The sequence below is a fragment of the Platichthys flesus genome, chromosome 11 (assembly GCF_949316205.1).
Source record: "Platichthys flesus chromosome 11, fPlaFle2.1, whole genome shotgun sequence".
NCBI lineage: Eukaryota > Metazoa > Chordata > Actinopteri > Pleuronectiformes > Pleuronectidae > Platichthys > Platichthys flesus.
This window is the reverse complement of record NC_084955.1, coordinates 26,753,477-26,770,804: the sequence shown is the minus strand read 5'-3', so window position 1 is coordinate 26,770,804 and position 17,328 is coordinate 26,753,477. Positions and strand designations below refer to the sequence as shown.

General features: G+C 45.4%; 1 long non-coding RNA gene across 1 annotated transcript; it reads left to right on the top strand.

Annotated features, from left to right (window-relative positions):
* The first annotated feature begins 7,073 nt into the window (after positions 1-7,073).
* On the top strand, positions 7,074-8,923 carry LOC133964394 (uncharacterized). The gene is made up of 3 exons (XR_009923773.1): positions 7,074-7,339; positions 7,988-8,063; positions 8,757-8,923. It is a non-coding gene; the product is annotated as an uncharacterized LOC133964394 (long non-coding RNA).
* The last annotated feature ends 8,405 nt before the right edge of the window (positions 8,924-17,328 follow it).

The window sequence follows — 17,328 nt, the reverse complement described above, 5'->3', positions numbered from 1 at the left end:
CTAACCCTAACCCTAACCCTAACCCTAACCCTAACCCTAACCCTAACCCTAACCCTAACCCTAACCCTAACCCTAACCCTAACCCTAACCCTAACCCTAACCCTAACCCTAACCCTAACCCTAACCCTAACCCTAACCCTAACCCTAACCCTAACCCTAACCCTAACCCTAACCCTAACCCTAACCCTAACCCTAACCCTAACCCTAACCCTAACCCTAACCCTAACCCTAACCCTAACCCTAACCCTAACCCTAACCCTAACCCTAACCCTAACCCTAACCCTAACCCTAACCCTAACCCTAACCCTAACCCTAACCCTAACCCTAACCCTAACCCTAACCCTAACCCTAACCCTAACCCTAACCCTAACCCTAACCCTAACCCTAACCCTAACCCTAACCCTAACCCTAACCCTAACCCTAACCCTAACCCTAACCCTAACCCTAACCCTAACCCTAACCCTAACCCTAACCCTAACCCTAACCCTAACCCTAACCCTAACCCTAACCCTAACCCTAACCCTAACCCTAACCCTAACCCTAACCCTAACCCTAACCCTAACCCTAACCCTAACCCTAACCCTAACCCTAACCCTAACCCTAACCCTAACCCTAACCCTAACCCTAACCCTAACCCTAACCCTAACCCTAACCCTAACCCTAACCCTAACCCTAACCCTAACCCTAACCCTAACCCTAACCCTAACCCTAACCCTAACCCTAACCCTAACCCTAACCCTAACCCTAACCCTAACCCTAACCCTAACCCTAACCCTAACCCTAACCCTAACCCTAACCCTAACCCTAACCCTAACCCTAACCCTAACCCTAACCCTAACCCTAACCCTAACCCTAACCCTAACCCTAACCCTAACCCTAACCCTAACCCTAACCCTAACCCTAACCCTAACCCTAACCCTAACCCTAACCCTAACCCTAACCCTAACCCTAACCCTAACCCTAACCCTAACCCTAACCCTAACCCTAACCCTAACCCTAACCCTAACCCTAACCCTAACCCTAACCCTAACCCTAACCCTAACCCTAACCCTAACCCTAACCCTAACCCTAACCCTAACCCTAACCCTAACCCTAACCCTAACCCTAACCCTAACCCTAACCCTAACCCTAACCCTAACCCTAACCCTAACCCTAACCCTAACCCTAACCCTAACCCTAACCCTAACCCTAACCCTAACCCTAACCCTAACCCTAACCCTAACCCTAACCCTAACCCTAACCCTAACCCTAACCCTAACCCTAACCCTAACCCTAACCCTAACCCTAACCCTAACCCTAACCCTAACCCTAACCCTAACCCTAACCCTAACCCTAACCCTAACCCTAACCCTAACCCTAACCCTAACCCTAACCCTAACCCTAACCCTAACCCTAACCCTAACCCTAACCCTAACCCTAACCCTAACCCTAACCCTAACCCTAACCCTAACCCTAACCCTAACCCTAACCCTAACCCTAACCCTAACCCTAACCCTAACCCTAACCCTAACCCTAACCCTAACCCTAACCCTAACCCTAACCCTAACCCTAACCCTAACCCTAACCCTAACCCTAACCCTAACCCTAACCCTAACCCTAACCCTAACCCTAACCCTAACCCTAACCCTAACCCTAACCCTAACCCTAACCCTAACCCTAACCCTAACCCTAACCCTAACCCTAACCCTAACCCTAACCCTAACCCTAACCCTAACCCTAACCCTAACCCTAACCCTAACCCTAACCCTAACCCTAACCCTAACCCTAACCCTAACCCTAACCCTAACCCTAACCCTAACCCTAACCCTAACCCTAACCCTAACCCTAACCCTAACCCTAACCCTAACCCTAACCCTAACCCTAACCCTAACCCTAACCCTAACCCTAACCCTAACCCTAACCCTAACCCTAACCCTAACCCTAACCCTAACCCTAACCCTAACCCTAACCCTAACCCTAACCCTAACCCTAACCCTAACCCTAACCCTAACCCTAACCCTAACCCTAACCCTAACCCTAACCCTAACCCTAACCCTAACCCTAACCCTAACCCTAACCCTAACCCTAACCCTAACCCTAACCCTAACCCTAACCCTAACCCTAACCCTAACCCTAACCCTAACCCTAACCCTAACCCTAACCCTAACCCTAACCCTAACCCTAACCCTAACCCTAACCCTAACCCTAACCCTAACCCTAACCCTAACCCTAACCCTAACCCTAACCCTAACCCTAACCCTAACCCTAACCCTAACCCTAACCCTAACCCTAACCCTAACCCTAACCCTAACCCTAACCCTAACCCTAACCCTAACCCTAACCCTAACCCTAACCCTAACCCTAACCCTAACCCTAACCCTAACCCTAACCCTAACCCTAACCCTAACCCTAACCCTAACCCTAACCCTAACCCTAACCCTAACCCTAACCCTAACCCTAACCCTAACCCTAACCCTAACCCTAACCCTAACCCTAACCCTAACCCTAACCCTAACCCTAACCCTAACCCTAACCCTAACCCTAACCCTAACCCTAACCCTAACCCTAACCCTAACCCTAACCCTAACCCTAACCCTAACCCTAACCCTAACCCTAACCCTAACCCTAACCCTAACCCTAACCCTAACCCTAACCCTAACCCTAACCCTAACCCTAACCCTAACCCTAACCCTAACCCTAACCCTAACCCTAACCCTAACCCTAACCCTAACCCTAACCCTAACCCTAACCCTAACCCTAACCCTAACCCTAACCCTAACCCTAACCCTAACCCTAACCCTAACCCTAACCCTAACCCTAACCCTAACCCTAACCCTAACCCTAACCCTAACCCTAACCCTAACCCTAACCCTAACCCTAACCCTAACCCTAACCCTAACCCTAACCCTAACCCTAACCCTAACCCTAACCCTAACCCTAACCCTAACCCTAACCCTAACCCTAACCCTAACCCTAACCCTAACCCTAACCCTAACCCTAACCCTAACCCTAACCCTAACCCTAACCCTAACCCTAACCCTAACCCTAACCCTAACCCTAACCCTAACCCTAACCCTAACCCTAACCCTAACCCTAACCCTAACCCTAACCCTAACCCTAACCCTAACCCTAACCCTAACCCTAACCCTAACCCTAACCCTAACCCTAACCCTAACCCTAACCCTAACCCTAACCCTAACCCTAACCCTAACCCTAACCCTAACCCTAACCCTAACCCTAACCCTAACCCTAACCCTAACCCTAACCCTAACCCTAACCCTAACCCTAACCCTAACCCTAACCCTAACCCTAACCCTAACCCTAACCCTAACCCTAACCCTAACCCTAACCCTAACCCTAACCCTAACCCTAACCCTAACCCTAACCCTAACCCTAACCCTAACCCTAACCCTAACCCTAACCCTAACCCTAACCCTAACCCTAACCCTAACCCTAACCCTAACCCTAACCCTAACCCTAACCCTAACCCTAACCCTAACCCTAACCCTAACCCTAACCCTAACCCTAACCCTAACCCTAACCCTAACCCTAACCCTAACCCTAACCCTAACCCTAACCCTAACCCTAACCCTAACCCTAACCCTAACCCTAACCCTAACCCTAACCCTAACCCTAACCCTAACCCTAACCCTAACCCTAACCCTAACCCTAACCCTAACCCTAACCCTAACCCTAACCCTAACCCTAACCCTAACCCTAACCCTAACCCTAACCCTAACCCTAACCCTAACCCTAACCCTAACCCTAACCCTAACCCTAACCCTAACCCTAACCCTAACCCTAACCCTAACCCTAACCCTAACCCTAACCCTAACCCTAACCCTAACCCTAACCCTAACCCTAACCCTAACCCTAACCCTAACCCTAACCCTAACCCTAACCCTAACCCTAACCCTAACCCTAACCCTAACCCTAACCCTAACCCTAACCCTAACCCTAACCCTAACCCTAACCCTAACCCTAACCCTAACCCTAACCCTAACCCTAACCCTAACCCTAACCCTAACCCTAACCCTAACCCTAACCCTAACCCTAACCCTAACCCTAACCCTAACCCTAACCCTAACCCTAACCCTAACCCTAACCCTAACCCTAACCCTAACCCTAACCCTAACCCTAACCCTAACCCTAACCCTAACCCTAACCCTAACCCTAACCCTAACCCTAACCCTAACCCTAACCCTAACCCTAACCCTAACCCTAACCCTAACCCTAACCCTAACCCTAACCCTAACCCTAACCCTAACCCTAACCCTAACCCTAACCCTAACCCTAACCCTAACCCTAACCCTAACCCTAACCCTAACCCTAACCCTAACCCTAACCCTAACCCTAACCCTAACCCTAACCCTAACCCTAACCCTAACCCTAACCCTAACCCTAACCCTAACCCTAACCCTAACCCTAACCCTAACCCTAACCCTAACCCTAACCCTAACCCTAACCCTAACCCTAACCCTAACCCTAACCCTAACCCTAACCCTAACCCTAACCCTAACCCTAACCCTAACCCTAACCCTAACCCTAACCCTAACCCTAACCCTAACCCTAACCCTAACCCTAACCCTAACCCTAACCCTAACCCTAACCCTAACCCTAACCCTAACCCTAACCCTAACCCTAACCCTAACCCTAACCCTAACCCTAACCCTAACCCTAACCCTAACCCTAACCCTAACCCTAACCCTAACCCTAACCCTAACCCTAACCCTAACCCTAACCCTAACCCTAACCCTAACCCTAACCCTAACCCTAACCCTAACCCTAACCCTAACCCTAACCCTAACCCTAACCCTACTAACCCTAACCTAGGCCCCAATCCTAAACCTAACTCAACCCAGTACCTAAACCCTAACCCTAACCATAACCCTAACCCTCTCTCCGAGACCACAACCAATCATCCTCCCCATAACCTGGAAATCAAACCCATATTAATTCCATTCATATCTACATTCTCTCATCAAACAACCAGACTCCATAACCTCATTAAACAAAACTTCTCCTACACCCAAACAATACATCCGGCCTTCCATAACCACAACACAATTTCAGCATATAGAAAAAATCAAAGTCTCCATAGCCTCCTCATAAAATCCAAATTTACAGACAATAGACCCCCCATTCAAATACAATATATTACACATTACAAAAATAGAAAATTTATATCCAACCCCCACAGCACCACAGCATTTCCAACACTCGGCACATTCTCCCTTAACACTACTAACGTAATATACATTATCACATGCACCACTTGCCATAAACACTATATAGGAGAGACGAAACATACAATACTTACACGCCTCAAACAACATATGTATAGCATTGGGGAAGGCAAATTAACCACCCACCTGGTCAAACATTTCCAGCAACACCCCACCAATAAACTAATAATCTCAGGTTTGGAGAGCAACGACCAATGGACTGTTGGGCAGAGAAAGAGGGCAGAAAAATTATGGATCCATAAAATGAACACCATTGTGCCTACGGGCCTGAATGATGACACCATCCAGTTGCGACAGGCCCGTAGAGTATCCTGACCTGCCCCTTTCTCTGCCCCATGGTCCTGACTGTTGTGCTCTGCCTGGGGATTGAACCCTGGTCCCCGGGATGGTGGAGCTGTACTCTACCAACCTGACTATCACCACACTGTCAAATTTCCAACCGGTTTGAACGAAATAGGTCAGTAGGCCAGTGCCACAAAAATCAAACCCCTGAATCCTAAACCCCAACCCTAACCCAAACCTAACCCCGCCCGTGCCACTGACCTATGAATAACAATCCGGTTGGAACATACGTTTAATACAATAACCATATAAATAATAACACACACACTTACATCTTCACACACACACATACATATCTACGCACACACACACTCACACACACGCACATGTACACACACAGACTTTCCACCCAGTGATGGATAGACCTTCCAATCACAAGAGCTTCTTACCTTAAACAAAAAATCGATAACAACTATATACGGAGGGACAGCTTCCCTCACGTGTAACCCCAACAACAGCGACCCCTGTTTGATGTCCTGGGGCAGTCTTGAACTTGGATCCCCGACGCCAAAGTCCTGAGCCCATCCCTGTAAACTTCTGTTTAGGTGCCCCGGGGCGGTCCTTGAACCCGGATCCCCCACGCCAAAGTCCTGGGTCCATCCCCGTTGCCACAGTGATTGTAGAAAATAGACAATCAGTTCAAATCTTGTGAGCTCCAATCCGGCTGGAAGGTAACCTAGTGTAGAATAACATACGAAAAACACAACAAAATCCCCCCCACATCTGGTTAAACAGCCTATACAACAAAGATATTTTCACGTTGTAGAAGGAACAATGATTTCCTTCATGGGGAATTCCATAAGTTTCATTCCCCCTGGGGATTCGAACCCAGGTCCTCCACGTTAAGAACCTAGACCTTAACCCTGAGGCCATAGTTATTGTTAAACAGTACACACCAGATAAAATTACCTGGATATTTTCTAGCCACCGCCCCCCAAAGCAACCAATCAGATGGGACCCTAATTTTCCCTCCAAAATTCAAACAGGATCTGCCCTTCTAGCCCAATCACAAACGACCAATTTGCAAATACAACCAACTGATAGGTGGTTTGAGCCTTGGAGGAAGGACAACTTTCCCTCCTTCAACACTTTTAAACCACCAGAGCTACCAGTCTGAACAGCCTCCTCTGAAGAAGCAACAAACACTGCGAAACGTCAGGGATTTTAACCACTCTACGGTACGTAACCTTAGACTCTTTTTATCTTTTATCTTTTATCTCTTGTTTTAAAGCAGCTTTTTTGCTTTTTAACTATTGAGACTATTTGTTTTTAATTATTTAAAAGTTAGAATTTTTGATCATCCTGGGGGGCTTCTGCCCGAGGCCTTGTCTTCCTCCAAAAAACACAGTTTTATATCGCAAAAAGGACCTCCTCTCCTCCTTTTTTGCTTTTGAGATGGAGATTACTTGTTCCTCTCAAAAACTATTTTGAGATCTCCTCCCCCCCTTTTTAAGAAACTGTGCCAGGGGACTAGATCTGGACCCATGCTTTTTGGTGCATTTTTTCTGTGGGTTAAACACTTTTAATAACATTCTGGAGACCTCCCGGACAAACTCTATCTCGCACTGGGACGAGCACACCGGAGCTCCTCTTTTTTGTATCAGTGTCCCCACCAGGCACCAGGGCACCAGAGGCCAAAGACCATCTCGCTGGAGCACAGCTGGTAAAACCTCACCGAACAATCCAGCACCCCAGCTCGGCAAAGGACGGCCAGGAGCAGATCAACCAGACCACTGTTGGACCTCCATGAGACCTTCACCGACGCTGCCAGGGTAAGAACCCCCACCAGTGATTATCAAAATATGTTTTTTAACAGAGCTAAGACCGTAGCGTCGAGTGGCCAAGGGCTCAGACCACAGCTCATGCACACAACACTACCACCACTGATGTCAATTAACACGCATTCAACACCACAAAACAAATACAACATTACACCCAGGACCACATACACAGACACAACACCCACCCACATACTCAATCATGCACCTGACCCGGAAACTCGAGCCGCAGCCAAAAAACTATTCCGTTTAATTCAGGCCATACACCATAAACATACAACCGATCACTCACTTGCAACTAACACCTTTCCACCAGGAATGATGAGGCAGGTCAACAGACTATCAGAATTCATCAAACCAGCCACACCCTCTGACACCACACGACACAAAATACAAAACAATACAACACACTGGATGAAAACAAACATGACTATATTACAAGAACACTACGCCAACACCATACATACTCTCAGCCAGACAACACATAACACTACAGCACTACAGATAGCCATTGGTTGGGCTAGAAGGAGATACGGGCAACGCTTCAGGCCAGACACAATTACAGCCACCGAACATGCATTGAACAGACACACACAACACCGCAACATGATTAACAAACAAAAACCTCTTTCCACACACAAGAGCAGGTTGGGGAGTTCCCTCTCCACCATCCCGGAATTATCCGACGAGGACGAATTTCCACCACTGCCAGCCTCCAGTAAGTTCCCACTGACATCCCAGCCACACAGGACTCGACAATATCGTACACCCCTCCTCCCCACCCCTACCCCACCCCGGACAGTACCTGCCATGGACACTCAACAACCACAACCTTCTCGACGTACTCAATATGGCCCACACCCGACTTTCAGACACATGACTTTCCCCCTCCCCCAAACCAGGACCCCATTACACCAACACACACGACTTGCTTTACCTACATCAAGATCACAGAATAACACCCCCCCGAACGTACTACCCCACCCGCCCATACTCAAGAAGAGCCCTCTACAGACACAGAGGGCTCACCCACAACTGACTCCCCCCAGTCTCACCAGGGAGCTTAAACTAGCCCCTGAAGACTCAAACATCCCCACCCCCTCCCTATCAAAGGTAAAAACAGTCTCCTGGGGACCCAAACAGGTCCCTCAGGAGACGGGAGGAATAACATCCGATCCCCACCCTTCCCCCGTCCGACAGAAATTCACCAGACCCAACACTTCAGTGACACTACCATCCCCAAACACCCCAGACTTACCGACTACTAGTATACAATCAAGGCCAAACAGACACACACAACAGATAGAGGCCCAAATCCACCAGCTACCGGACCCGCTCAACAACATCACAGAATCTGATGCGTTTTCCTTGGTTCCTGACATCATTTCTTCTCCCCCTTCCTCTCCCCTAGGTGTTGCCGGTGCCCGGACTGGCACGATTGGACAAGAAGGAGCCCCGACCGCATTAGCAGGAGGGTCATCACACATGATGAGCGGCGTAATAAAGGCTAATGTAGCCCACAACACCGTATCTGAGACCTCCTCTCAACAACTGCGCCCGGGGACTCCGCCTCCCGGTTGTGCCACTCCGGACTCCGACACACCTTCACCCCCCGACGACAGCTCCCCAGGACCCTGTGCCACCTCCTCTCCATTCAGTCCTCTGCAGTCCGACTCCAACGCAGCAGGTAAATTTAAGACCACATATCACATCTCCAGACCCAACCGCAAAATCCAGGACTGGTTCATCAAAGGCCGCAAACCAGTCCTGGTACTGGGGGATTCCAACATAAATCGAATCCCCCCTCACAACCATCCCACAATACAACTTGACAGTTACCCGGGGGCCAATATGTACCATTTTCTTAAACTGTGTGAGAAAGCCATCCCCATTCCAGATGTTAAAATTGTCGTCCTCTCAATTGGTATTAATAACAAAGATCAGGACCCCAGGCAGACCTCTTGTAAACAGCTCAAAGCACTATACAAACAGGCCCAACTTGCCTTCCCCAATGCTGACATTTACTTCCCCATTATTAATTTTTCTGCCAACCTCACTAGTAAACAGCAACACAACCTTAAATATATTAACAATACCATAGCCACTTACTTTCCATTTTTAGCCGAAATACCTCACGACACTTTTTTTACAGAGCAAGATAATATACACTGGAAACCGGCCACTGCCACACGCATTTTTGAATACTGGTTGCAACAATTAAATTTACAATCACATCAAAACCCAAACCGGGCTTAAATACAGTCCCATCCAATTTACATCTTAACATAACGCCCCTTACTGACCCCGCACCTGATTTGGGGTGGAGCTCCACATCAAATATTCTCAATCTATCTACACTATTCACCCCAACCGCAGAACAAATTCAGATATTGGAAAGGGGTCTTTCATTCATTCCACGCCCTACACATTTTGACTGGGAGGAACTTCATAGGGACCTACATCAATACAATAGACGCCTCAAAATTATCAGCCACTTTTTCAATAAACCACAACACATACAGATACCCTTCACCAATAAATCCAGCTGGGAACCCACTATAGAACAGTCACACAAAAATACCATAACCCTGTTGCAAAAGAACAAACAGGCCCTGCGTCAGTACCGGCCCCCTGGGGACGTGGCAGACAACCTCTCGGGGCCGGAGCGCAGGGCCTTAGAACAACTCATCAAAAATCCAAATATAATTATCAAACCAGCTGACAAAGGATCAAAAACAGTTATAATGGACAGACAGCAATATTTACTGGAGGCAAACAGATTATTATCAAACACCACACACTACAAACCCATTCAATCGGATTTACAAAACCAAACTCAACCACTTCTCCGTAATATTATTCAAAACTTATATGACAAAAAAATCATCACCCATAAGCAAAAACATTACCTATTTGGCCCCGATCACCCCCGCCCTAGACTCTTCTATCTACTCCCCAAAATACACAAAGAACCACAAACCTGGACCATACCCTATGAAGTTCCCCCCGGTAGACCAATAGTTTCCGATTGCAACAGCAGTTCTTATCACATTTCTGAATATATAGAACATTTTCTTGGACCCCTTTCCAACAAACATCCGGCATACATTAAAGACACGTATCATTTCTTAGATCTCATCCGACCCATGGTTGTTCCAAATCACTCATTTTTATTTACAATAGACATAGACAGTTTATACACCAATATTAATACCAACATAGGAATCAAAGCAGTAACATCCATCTTTAATAGTTATCCTGACACCAATAGACCGGACAAACAAATCATTGAGCTTCTTAACATCTGCCTCAATAACAACGATTTTACTTTCAATAACAAACATTATCTCCAAATTCATGGAACAGCCATGGGCCAAAGGTATGCTCCGTCGTACGCAAACATCTATATGAGCGAGTGGGAACGAGAGGCATTGGCCAAATGCACCCTTCAACCACTTCTCTACCTCCGATTTTTAGACGACATATTTGGAATCTGGCATCATGACATCACTTTATTTTCCGACTTCATTAACACACTCAATAACCATCACCCATCTATCAAAGTAAAATATATCATAGACCCGGCTCAAGTTAATTTTCTGGATACAACGGTTTTTTTTGAACATCCCCCTAATTCGGCTTTCACCAAATTACTCACCAAAGTATATTTCAAAACTACGGACACACATGCACTTCTCCATAAAAAAAGCTATCACCCGAAGCACACGTTTAAAGGCATAATAAAATCACAAATCATCCGTTTTTATAGATTATCTTCTACATCCATAGACCTACATATATCCATTTCACTCCTTTTCTCCGCACTCAGACACAGGGGCTATTCAAAACGGTTCCTCCGCCACATCAAAAATAGCACTTTGGCCTCTCTCGCTCTCACTCGCTCCAACAACCCAGACGCTCCACCCCAGTCTCCGGTCTCGGAGGGACTCCCAACCACAGGGCCCCCAACAATAAAATCCACCTATCTCCCTAGTTTAAACCCTAACCCTAACCATACTAACCCTACTAACTCTAACCTAGGCCCCAATCCTAATCCTAACCCAACCCAGAACCCTAACCCTAACCCTAACCTAGGCCCCAATCCTAACCCTAACCCAACCCAGTTCCTAAACCCTAACCCTAACCCTATTAACCCTACTAACCCTAACCTAGGCCCCAATCCTAAACCTAACTCAACCCAGTACCTAAACCCTAACCCTAACCATAACCCTAACCCTCTCTCCGAGACCACAACCAATCATCCTCCCCATAACCTGGAAATCAAACCCATATTAATTCCATTCATATCTACATTCTCTCATCAAACAACCAGACTCCATAACCTCATTAAACAAAACTTCTCCTACACCCAAACAATACATCCGGCCTTCCATAACCACAACACAATTTCAGCATATAGAAAAAATCAAAGTCTCCATAGCCTCCTCATAAAATCCAAATTTACAGACAATAGACCCCCCATTCAAATACAATATATTACACATTACAAAAATAGAAAATTTATATCCAACCCCCACAGCACCACAGCATTTCCAACACTCGGCACATTCTCCCTTAACACTACTAACGTAATATACATTATCACATGCACCACTTGCCATAAACACTATATAGGAGAGACGAAACATACAATACTTACACGCCTCAAACAACATATGTATAGCATTGGGGAAGGCAAATTAACCACCCACCTGGGCAAACATTTCCAGCAACACCCCACCAATAAACTAATAATCTCAGGTTTGGAGAGCAACGACCAATGGACTGTTGGGCAGAGAAAGAGGGCAGAAAAATTATGGATCCATAAAATGAACACCATTGTGCCTACGGGCCTGAATGATGACACCATCCAGTTGCGACAGGCCCGTAGAGTATCCTGACCTGCCCCTTTCTCTGCCCCATGGTCCTGACTGTTGTGCTCTGCCTGGGGATTGAACCCTGGTCCCCGGGATGGTGGAGCTGTACTCTACCAACCTGACTATCACCACACTGTCAAATTTCCAACCGGTTTGAACGAAATAGGTCAGTAGGCCAGTGCCACAAAAATCAAACCCCTGAATCCTAAACCCCAACCCTAACCCAAACCTAACCCTAACCCTAACCCTAACCCTAACCCTAACCCTAACCCTAACCCTAACCCTAACCCTAACCCTAACCCTAACCCAATAGGCTTAAATATAAATTATTAGACGAAATTAGAACTGTACGTGGCAGATTGCCCTAAACCTAACCATTTTTTTAGAAGAACTAGGCCTAAACCTTAGTTATTACTATGGTCTAACCCTAATTCATATTGGCTCTGTTTAAAACCTAGCCAGGGATCATAGCCCTAACCCTAAATAATTGTTATTCTATGCCTAAACCTAAGTTATTACTAGGGTCTAACCCTAATTCAGATTTGCTCTGTTTAAAACCTAGCCAAGGATTATAGCCCTAACCCTAACCATTTTTTATTCTATACCTAAACCTAAGTTATTACTAGGGTCTAACCCTAATTCATATTTGCTCTGTTTAAAACCTAGCCAGGGATCATAGCCCTAACCCTAACCATTTTTTATTCTATGCCTAAACCTAAAGTCTCTGTTTTTATTTTTTTATTTTTTTATTGCTTTATAGTAAATTAACAAGCTCAAATACAGAACACATTGTTTATGAATAAGTTAGAACAAGAACAGTTTAAAATCATAAAGTCACAAGTTCATTTTGTTACTTTTTTAATTTTTATAAAAAATATAAAATATATAAAAAATTATAAACAGAAGAAAATATATAAACAAGTTTAAAAATCCATAGATACACGGTATCAGGATGATTCACAGCCACAAGAAGTGAAGCTCACATTAGAATCAACAGGGGGGAGGAGTCTGAGGGCCAGCCTATATATAGAGGAGCCCTCAGTCTCCTCACTGTTGCTCTGATCTTCGTAGGGGAAAGACCTCACTGCTCGGAACTGGTAGCCATTTCATCCCATCATACGTGCCTTTTTGACCTGAAGAAGACCCAAGAGGGTCGAAACGTCGTCAGGTGGCACGTTAACACGAGTGACTCGGTCACGTGTTTTTCATTTTTGATTTTTATTTTCACTTTTTTTATTTTTTGAAGTTTTTGATTTTATTTCATAAATTGGACATTTTATATACAAAATTTATTATAAATATCTCCTTAATAAATAGAAAACAACTACAACTATATTAAAAATTATAATTCATTATATATAAATAACAAAGGCGACACGGACTTAGATTACAAATTCACACCCCACAACATGACTTATTATGACCCAAATGACAGAGGTTGGACGACGGTGGCATATGGGAAACGACAAGGTCGTCCCTACCATCGCAATAGGGACCAGGTAGCCCCCTGGAGGAAGGACAGCGCACCTTCCGCCACCTTTAAAAGGAGGCGGATCAATTTCCCCTATCCTAACCCTAACCCTAACCCTAACCCTAACCCTAACCCTAACCCTAACCCTCAGCGTTAAACAACAGTACAATTTAAAATACATCAACAACACAATAGCCACATACTTCCCATTTTTAGCAGAGATCCCTCACGACACATTTGTAACAGAAAAGGACAACATCCATTGGAAGCCGGCTACCGCGCAACTCATTTTCGATTACTGGCTCAAACAGTTAAATTTATAGTAAAACCCAAACCCAAACCGGGCACAAACGCCACCCCTAACCCTAACCCTAACCCTAAACCTTCTAATCCCAACCCTAACCCTAACCCTAACCCTAACCTTAACCCCAACCCCAACCCTAATCCTAACCCTAACCCTAACCCTCCAAACCCTATGCCCCATACTGACCCTGCAGTCGACTTGGGGTGGAGCTCTACAGCAAACATACTTAACTTATCCACACTATTTACTCCAACTTCAGATCAGATCCGGTTATTGGAAAGGGGTCTTTCATTCATCCCACGCCCATTACAGTTTGACTGGGAGGAATTTCATAGGGATTTACACCAATACAACAGAAGGTTAAAGATCATCAGTTATTTCTATAATAAACCGGACCACATTCAGACACCCTTCATTCACAGGTCTAATTGGGAACCCACCACGGCTCAATCACACACAGCCACAATAAACCTGGTGCAAAAGAACAAACAGGCCCTGCGTTATTACCGGCCCCCAGGGGACGTTGTTGACAACCTCTCGGGGCCTGAACGCAGGGCCTTAGAAGAACTTACCCAAAATCCTAATATTATCATTAAACCCGCGGACAAAGGTTCAAAAATAGTCATTATGGATAGACAGCAGTATTTACTGGAGGCAAACAGACAACTCTCAAACACCACACATTATAAACCCATTCCGTCAGACCTACAAAGTCAAACCCAACCACTCCTCCGTAGTATTATACAAACTTTATATGACAATAAAACCATTAACCACAAGCAAAAAATCTACCTGTTTGGCCCCGACCAACCCCGCCCCCGCCAGTTCTATCTATTACCCAAAATCCACAAGGAACCCCCATCATGGACCGTACCCTATGAGGTTCCTCCCGGCAGACCAATAGTCTCAGATTGCAATAGTACATCCTACCATATCTCAGAATACATCGAACATTTCCTTGGACCCCTTTCCAATAAACACCCAAGTTACATCAAGGACACTTATCATTTTATAGATACCATCCGGCCCATGGTTGTTCCAAATCAGTCATACTTATTTACAATCGACATAGACAGTCTATACACAAATATCAATACACAAATCGGTATCAAGGCTATAATATCCAACTTCAATAACAACCCCGACAACAATAGACCGGACAAAGAAATTATTCAACTCCTTACCATCTGCCTCAACAATAACGACTTTTCATTCAATAACAAACAATTCCTGCAAATCCACGGAACGGCCATGGGTCAGCGATACGCCCCGTCATATGCAAACATTTACCTGAGCGAGTGGGAGCGAGAGGCATTGGCCAAGTGCACCCACAAACCCCTCACCTACCTCAGATTTTTAGATGACATTTTTGGAATATGGCAACATGACATTTCTTTATTTTCTGATTTCATTGACACATTGAATAGCCACCATCAGTCTATTAAAGTTAAGTACATCATAGATCCACTACAAGTTAATTTTTTAGATACAACTGTTTTTTTTGACCGGTCAAAAAACTTGTCATACTCACAACTACTTACCAAAGTTTACTTTAAAACAACAGACACACACGCCCTTCTCCATAAAACTAGCTATCATCCGAAACACACATTTAAAGGCATTATTAAATCTCAAATCATCCGTTTTCACAGAATATCATCCCGTGTAATAGACCTGCATTCTTCCATCTCCATCCTATTTTGTAGTCTCAGGTCTAGGGGCTACTCCAAACGCTTCCTCCGCCATATCAAGACCAGCACTTTGGCGTCTCTCGCTCCCACTCGCTCCATTCCCCGGATTGCTCCACCCCGTGTCCCGGTACCATTTATATCTACCTTCTCACATAGAATCAAAGGTTTACATAACATCATCAAACAGAACTTCATTCATACTCAAACCCTACAGCCGGCTTTCCAAAATCACGTCATCATATCAGCTTACAGGAAAAACAAAAACCTCCACAGTTTACTAATAAGGTCAAAATACTCTGATAACAAACCACCAACACAAACACAATACCACACACATTATAAAAACAGAAAATTTATTTCAAACCCTCACAGCAATACAGCATTCCCCACATTAGGCACATTTACACTCCACACCACCAACGTCATTTACATCATTACATGCACCACCTGCAATAAACATTATATCGGGGAAACAAAACACTCCATACTCACCCGATTAAAACAACACATATATAACATTGGGGAAGGCAAGCTAACCACCCCCCTCATTAACCATTTTCAGCTCCACTCCGTCAATAATCTTATAATCTCTGGTCTAGAATCAGAAGACCATTGGACCATTGGGCAGAGAAAGAGGACAGAAAAATTATGGATTTTTAAATTAGGTACAATCACGCCAACAGGCCTCAATGACAACTAAGTACACTCATAGGACACCCACCCGACAATCAGTTTAAATTTCCCTCTCATGTAGTCTTCCTTATCAGCTCCCCCGTGTTTTCCCCTTTCCCCCTCCCCCCTTTTGTTTTTTTTCCCTCTACAACCAGCCGTGCTGCCTGGGTCCACTCAGGCCCCCCAGGGCACCACTTTAACACACATGCCTCGGGGGGAATCAAACTAGGATTCTCTGGGCCAGGGGCGTCATCTCTGCCACTACACCATTATTCATTTTACAATTTTGTTTCCATAAATCCCCATTTTTCATTAGTCTATGTTACTCCAGTATTAAAATACCACCTTCATAGATAAAATTAATCCCCAACCAGGTCTACTTAGTTTTTTAATTTAATTTTCCTCCATAAAATTTAGACAGAATGACGCCCAACAAATACTCCAACCCAGGCAGCAACCGTATTCATCCTTTCTCTGTCCCATGGTCCTTGCAGACGTGCTCTGCCTGGGGATCATACCCTGGTCCCCCGTTAGAGGGAGCGGAGCTCCTCCAACCGTGCCACCACTTTAAGATCAATAGGCCAGTGCAAATAAACCATACTCATGAACCCTGAACTCTAACCCTAACCCAACCCTAACCCAGCCCGTGCCATTGATCTTGACACACAACCCGCTTTACAACTACTATACATTTTTATTTTTATACATAAAAAAATATATATCGTTTTTTCGAAGAAACTACTGTTCAGACAAAACTTGACCCTGGTCCTAGCCCCAGGTCTGGGGGGTTTTGAACCCAGGTCCTCCACATGAGAGACCGAGAGCTATCCTGGTAGGCCAAACACGGTCTTAAAACATCTAGCCAGAATACAGACATTTCTCTCTCTATTTTCCAGCCACCACCCCCTAAGGGAACCAATCGTGTGGGACAACAACTTTCCCTCCAAGATTCAAATATATTGGAGGGA